This window comes from Gossypium hirsutum, chromosome D13 (genome assembly GCF_007990345.1).
Source record: "Gossypium hirsutum isolate 1008001.06 chromosome D13, Gossypium_hirsutum_v2.1, whole genome shotgun sequence".
Classification (NCBI taxonomy): domain Eukaryota; kingdom Viridiplantae; phylum Streptophyta; class Magnoliopsida; order Malvales; family Malvaceae; genus Gossypium; species Gossypium hirsutum.
In genome coordinates, this window is record NC_053449.1 from 6,722,920 (window position 1) to 6,729,988 (window position 7,069).

The 7,069-nt window shown below is 37.5% G+C and overlaps 1 non-coding gene across 1 annotated transcript; it reads left to right on the plus strand.

The window, feature by feature from the left end:
* Window positions 1-6,707: 6,707 nt before the first annotated feature.
* LOC121225809 (small nucleolar RNA R71) lies at window positions 6,708-6,814 on the plus strand. The gene has a single exon (XR_005923713.1). It is a non-coding gene; the product is annotated as a small nucleolar RNA R71 (small nucleolar RNA).
* The last annotated feature ends 255 nt before the right edge of the window (window positions 6,815-7,069 follow it).

A 7,069-nucleotide genomic window follows, 5' to 3' on the forward strand; every position in this document is an offset into this window, starting at 1 on the left:
GTATTGAATAGGGAACAAAAGAGTGAAGAAGAGAAAAGGAAGAAAAAAAAGAAAAAAAATCTATTCACCTTTCAATTTTTCTGAGTATTTTTTATTTTTACATTCAATCTCTGTAAAATGCGTAAAAAAAGGGATCCATTTTTACAAATCTTGATGGCTTTTATAGCCAAATTTTCAAAGATGAAAAGAGAATAAAAAATACAATGTTTTCCCTTTGTCTGCTGCGCTATTTTCGTCCCATTTGCAGGTACGGAGGAGTGCATACGTACGGAGGCGCGGTGACGTGGAGAGGACGCGTGGTGGTATGGCTCGGCTGTGTACAGAGGCTGGTCACGTGCGGAAGGCTTGGCACGTGGCTAGCGGCGGCTGAGGCAGATAGTTGTTTTAGGGTTTTGTTTTGAAAATGTTTTAGGGCTAGGTATGTGGGTCAATGGTTTGGGCCTTATTGGGCCGATTGGTTATTGTAAATGGACTACTATTGGACTGTTGTTAATTGTAAATGGGCTTTTAATATTTTTTGCTTTTATGTTGGTTTTATTTATTTTTTAGTGGGCCTGGGTCAAAATTGGGCAGTACATGTGAGATAGACATAAAACTGTAGCGAACAAAATAAAACCATACCTTTGCTACTGGTTTTAAATATTCTCTTCGACAAGAATGGCTTCTATACTTTCTTATAATCCATTGGGATCCCGGGTTTGTCACAACATTAAGCACTTGTTGAAGAAAATCTTATTTGATATTATTCATCATAGGGTAGTACTCATCTTCCTCAACATCAGGTAAATTAAACAAATCATTGATGGACTTAGAAGTAAGAGATACATTTTTCTTTCAAACGATGACTTCAGTAGCATCTTGTGTAGTCAATCGAGCATAGAATTCTCAAACTAGTTCATCATCGAGAAGTGAACGAGCATCAAAGAATCGTTCCCACTTAGAGCATTGATTATCTTTATAATTGGCACAGGGACAACCATCACATCATTGCTCTTCAGGTTAAAACATTTTTCCGATATCATAGGTTGATGCTTGAAAATTGAATCAAATCGCTCTTTCACTTCTTCATCGATCAAAATCTGGTTTTCAGAAGTAGTTTTTAACGACCTAGTTCTTTTGCGAGACATAGTATTTTCCCGAAAATTCGGCAAAGTTTTTGCTTGCAGAGGCAAAAGAGGGTGGATCTTGCTTCGGCAAACCTTGCAACGGTGAAGGAGTTGTGGCGGTAACAACTACGTGCGGCAGCAATAGTGGTATGCGGTGGCGATAACGACTGCATGCAGCAGCAACGTCGATGCTTCGGCAATTCTCTTGTGGCGGCACTAGGTAGTTTTAGCCAAAGAAAAGAAAAAGGGCTAGAGATTCCTTTTGGGATTTGAGGCTAGCGGCACAAAAAGAGAGATTTTAAGGAATTTTAGGGTGTAAGCAAATTACTTTGAGAGATATGAAAATTTAGTAGAATGAATAGGGGTTTATATAGGGAAATATTAGGGCAACATGTAGCAAAAAATTTAGCTAAATTAAAGTTACTTGGGCAGCAAGTAATGGGTGTGACGGCAAGGGTTAAATTTTCCCTCCTTTTTGCTATCTTAGGCCTCAAACTCAAACTGTATCTCACTAAAAAATAACTTATTAGTACTTGGGCCAAATTTGACCCCCTTTATTAACATAAAAATTTAAAATTTAACAAAATAATTTAAACTAGAAAAACATTTTAAAACCTAATTAGAAGATTTCTTCTTAACAAATTACATTAAATTAATTCCCAGGAAAGGTTGGAGGGGTCACAGCGGTCCCGCTTAAGTTCCAATCTCCTTAGACAGAATTAATTAAATGAACTTAATTAAGAAAAATAAATTCTAATTATTTATTTATTTACAAGACGAGTTTATGAAAAATCAAGGGTATGTTAATTTGAACGAAAATTCAACTCGCTCAACTTCACCATCCTAGTAGTGTTTGAGACATTTACCATTAACTTTAAACGTACCTCCGTAATTGTCGTACAATTCAATAGCTCCATAAGGATAAACTCGGTGGATGGTATAAGGTCTTTTCCATTGGGATTCCATCTTCCCAGAAAATAACTTCAGCATTGAATTAAACAATAACACCTTCTGACCTTCTTTAAACTCGTGAGGTTGTATATGACTATCATGCCATCTTTTTTATCTTTCTTTACACATTTTGAAGTTCTAATAAGAAAGAAACCTTAGCTCTTCCAACTCATCAAGTTGTAACATCCTTCTCTCACCGGTTTGCTTAAGATCAAAATTTAACTACTTCAAAGCCCAGTGAGCTTTATTCTCCAATTCTAATGGAAAATGACATGCCTTTCCAAAGGCTAACCGATAAGGAGTCATTCCTAACGGAGTCTTGAATGTTGTTCGATAGGCCTATAAGGCATCATCGAGCCTTCGAGACCAATCTTTTCTGTTAGGGGATACTACCTTTTCAAAGATACCTTTGATTTCACGGTTCACTCTTTCAACTTGTCCATTAGACTGGGGGAGATAAGCAGTAGCAATCTTGTGCTTCACATCATATTTTTCAAGCAACCATTTAAGCCATTTGTTCACAAAGTGAGAACTTTCATCACTAATAATAGCTCTTGGTATCCCAAATCGTGTAAACACATGCTTATGTAGGAATCGCATGACTACCTTAGCATCATTTGTAGGGTATGCTTCAGCTTCAACCCACTTGGATACATAGTTCACAGCAACTAAGATGTATTTGTTCCCATATGAAGAAGGAAATGGGCCTAAGAAGTCAATGCCCCATATGTCGAACAATTCAATCTCTAAAATGTTCAAGGGCATCTCATTCCTCCTTGATATATTTTCGGTTCCTTGGCACTTATCACAGTTCTTCACATAAGCGTAAGCATCTTTAAATAGTGTAGGCCAAAAGAAACCTGCTTACAAAATCTTTGCTGCAGTACGTGAACTACCAAAGTGTCCCCCACTTGGAGATGAATGGCAATGATATAAGATCTCAGCAATCTCACTTTCAGCTACACACTTTCGGATTATATTATCTGCACACTGTTTAAACAAAAACAGATCCTCCCAAAAATAATACCGACTATCATGAAGGAATTTCTTCTTTTATTGGTATGTCATTTCTCGAGGAATTATTCCACATGCAAGATAATTAGAAAAATCAGCAAACCAGGGTATTTCATGAATTCGAGTTACCTCAAATAAGTGCTCATCTGGGAAATTCTCGTTGATAGGCACACCAGACTGGGTTACCTTATCTTGCTTCAACCTCGACAAATGATCAGCTACTTGATTTTCGATACCTTTTCTATCTTGGATCTCGAGGTCAAATTCTTGGAGTAAAAGTATCCAACGAATTAGCCTTGGTTTTGCATATTTCTTCGTGAGCAAGTATTTAATGGCCGTATGGTCAGTAAATACTGTAACTTTGGTACCTAAAAGATATGAACAGAATTTGTCATAAGCAAAAACTATAGCAAATAGTCCCTTTTTAATTACCGTATAATTGAGTAGGGCTCCCGTCAAGGTTCGACTTGCATAGTAAATGGGGTTGAATACTTTATTTCTTCTTTGACCGATCACAACTCCAACAGCATAATCACTTGCATCGCACATCAACTCAAAAGATGAGTTCCAATTAAGTGTAAAGATTATTGGGGTTGTAATTAACCGATTCTTTAGATCTTCAAAAGCTTCCAAACATGCTTTGTTGAAATTGAGCATTGTATCTTTCTCTAACAACAAACACAGCGGCTTAAAAATTTTCGAGAAATCCTTGATAAACCTTCGATAAAAACTGGCATGGCCTAAGAAACTTCTGACTCCTTTCACATTAATGGGGGCCGGTAATCTTTCAATTACGTCCACCTTTACTTTGTCAACTTCAATTTCTTTCTTGAGATCTTGTGACCTAAGACAATTCCTTTATTGACCATAAAATGGCATTTTTCCCAATTAAGGACAAGATTCGTCTCTTCGCATCTCTTTAGTACCTTAGCCAAATTACTCAAACAGATATCATAAGTGTTACCAAAAACAAAAAAATCATCCATGAAAACCTTGACGAAATTTTTGACCATATCAGTAAATATTACCATCATGCATCGTTGAAAAGTTGCAGGTGCATTGCATAAACCAAAAGGCATTCACCTAAAAGCAAACGCACCATACGGACAAGTAAAGGTTATTTTATGTTGGTCCTCTGGGGCTACAACTATTTGGTTATATCCCGAATAGTCATCTAAAAAAATAATAGAATTCATTACATGTCAGTCGATCTAACATCTGATCCATAAAAGGCAACGAAAAATGGTCATTCCAAGTGGTTTTGTTAAGCTTTTTGTAATCAATACAGATTCTCCAACCTGTAACAGTTCTCGTTGGCATTAACTCATTATGCTCATTTTCAAAAATCGTGATTCCACCTTTCGCCGGCATACACTGTACCGGACTTACCCACGAACTGTCTGAAATAGGATAGATGATTCCAACATCTAACCATTTAATCACTTTCTTTCTCTCAACTTCTTCCATATTAGGATTGAGCCTCCTTTTCCCATCAATTCAAGCTCTTTCACCTTCTTCTAAAATGATTTTATGCATGCAAAATGAAGGGCTTATACCTCGAATATCAGCTATGCTCTAACCAATTGCTTTCTTAAATTTCTTTAGAACAGCAATTAATCGCTCCTCTTGATATTTTGTCAGTTCCACTGAAATAATCACAGGCAAAGTAGAACAATCACCTAAATACACGTATTTCAAATGGGAATGAAGTACCTTTAGTTCGAGTTTAGGTGGTTCTTCGATTGACAACTTGGGTTGCACAAATTCTCTAACTTCCAAATCCAACGATTCAAACCGTGTGGATTGAATATAATTTCTCAGATTAGATTTCATCAAAGCCATGTTTTCTTCACCTTCTTCATCCTCCAAAGGGTCAAGATCTAAAGCTTTCTCCAATGGATCTTCTTCAAAATTTCTTTCCAAATAAACCAAGGTTTCTATCTCTTCCATAACTGAACACTCCTCTACCGGATCAGGAAATTTCATTGCTTTAAGAATTTTAAAGGTTACCTGATCGTCTTGAACTCGCATGGTGAGTTCACCTTTCTGCACATCAATTAACATTCTTCCTGTGGCTAGGAAAGGTCTTACAAGGATGATTGGCACTTCCTTATCTACTTCAAAATCTAAAATAATGAAATCAGCAGGAAAAATAAATTTATCGACTCTTACCAAAACATCATCGATCTTTCCTTCGGGATATGCTAAAGATCGATCTGCTAGCTGAAGCGTCACAATTGTAGGTCTTACTTCACCTATTCCTAACATCTTGAAAATAGACTTAGGCATTAAGTTGATACTCGCTCCTAAGTCACACAAAGCTTTACCACAGTAAGATTCACCAATGTTACAAGGTATAGTAAAACTTCTTGGGTCTTTCAATTTCGGTGCAGTTTGTTTTGCAGGAACGCATTGCACTCTTTTGTCAAAGCCACAGTATCATACTCACTCAGTCTTTTTTTCTTGGACAGTATATCCTTCATAAACTTCACATAATTTGGCATTTGTTCTAAAGCCTCCACCAACGGAATATTGATATGTAACTGCTTCAGAACATCCAAAAACTTCTTAAATTTCACCTCATGTTTCTGCTTGTGTTGCTGCAATCTTTGCGGATATGGAGGTGATGGAACTTTCAGTTGAACCGGACAACTTTTCTGAGTGGGCAAATCTGCATCCAAAAAAGATGTTAAAATATATGAATTCACTAGGTCAGGGTTTACCTTGTCAGACTTTAAAGATTCTGATTCCTTTGGTGTAGGAACTTCAACAGCTGGTTGACTTCCCTCCTTTTCAACATGCTCATCATTGACATCAATCAATCAGGGTTCCAGATTCTTTCCACTTCGCAATGCCACTACCTTGATATGTTCTTTACCCAAATTTCTTGGATTCTCAATATCACTCGGCAAGGTTCTTTGCGGTCTATTACGAAGCTCCGTAGCTAATTAACCCAGTTGGTTTTCCAAATTTTTTAGTGTTGCTACTTGGCTTTGGATCAAAGCGTCATTCTTTGCCATGTACACTTTCAATAAGTTCTCGAAACTGTTTGATGCCTCAGCTTGAGGTGGTTTTAGAGCTTGCTGATTAAACCCTTGAGATTGGTTGGGTCTTTGCTGTAATAAGTTATTGTTCGGTCCATTTCCTTGGTTGCTCCAAAAAAAGTTAGGATGATTATGCCATGACGGATTGTAGAAATTGGACTGGGGTCCTTGTCCACTCCTATTTTGATATTGGTTCCCCACATAGTGCACTGACTCGGGATTTGATGGACAATTCTCAAAAGAATAACCTTCTCGACAGTACACACAGGAAACTACTTCAAACAGACTTGGTGGCTGAGCTGCAAAATTATTAGTACTATTAGCAATTAACTGTTTTAACATAGAGGAAATAGATGATACCTGAGTTGATAACGAAGTGAGGGAGTCAACTTCATGAACTCTAGCTACACGTCTTTCTGAAGCTATTCGATTTGTTGGCCATTGATAGTTATTACTCGCGATCCTCTCGATGATCTCCTAAGCCTCATTATAAGACTTAGACAAAATTACACCATTCGCAGAAGCATCTACCATTAATCTTGTATGTGCATTGAGACCATTATAGAATGTCTCCAACTGGATACAATGAGGAATCCCATGATGAGGACACTTACGAAGTAACTCCTTGAATCGCTCCCAAGCCTCATACAGAGACTCGTCATCCAATTGCTGGAAAGTTGTGATCTCGTTCCTCAACTTAGCATTTTTGCTAGGTGGGAAATACTTAACCAAAAATCTCTCTGCTAATTTTTGCCATGTAGATATGGAACTTGGTGGCAATAAATTGAGCCATGCTCGTGCTCGATCTCGCAACGAGTACGAAAACAAATTCAACCTCAGTGCGTCTTCAGTCACACCGACTATCTTTAATGAATCAGTCACCTCCATAAATAATCGAAGGTGAACATGTGGATCTTCCGTGGGCATACCACTAAATTTGCCCATCGTTTGTAG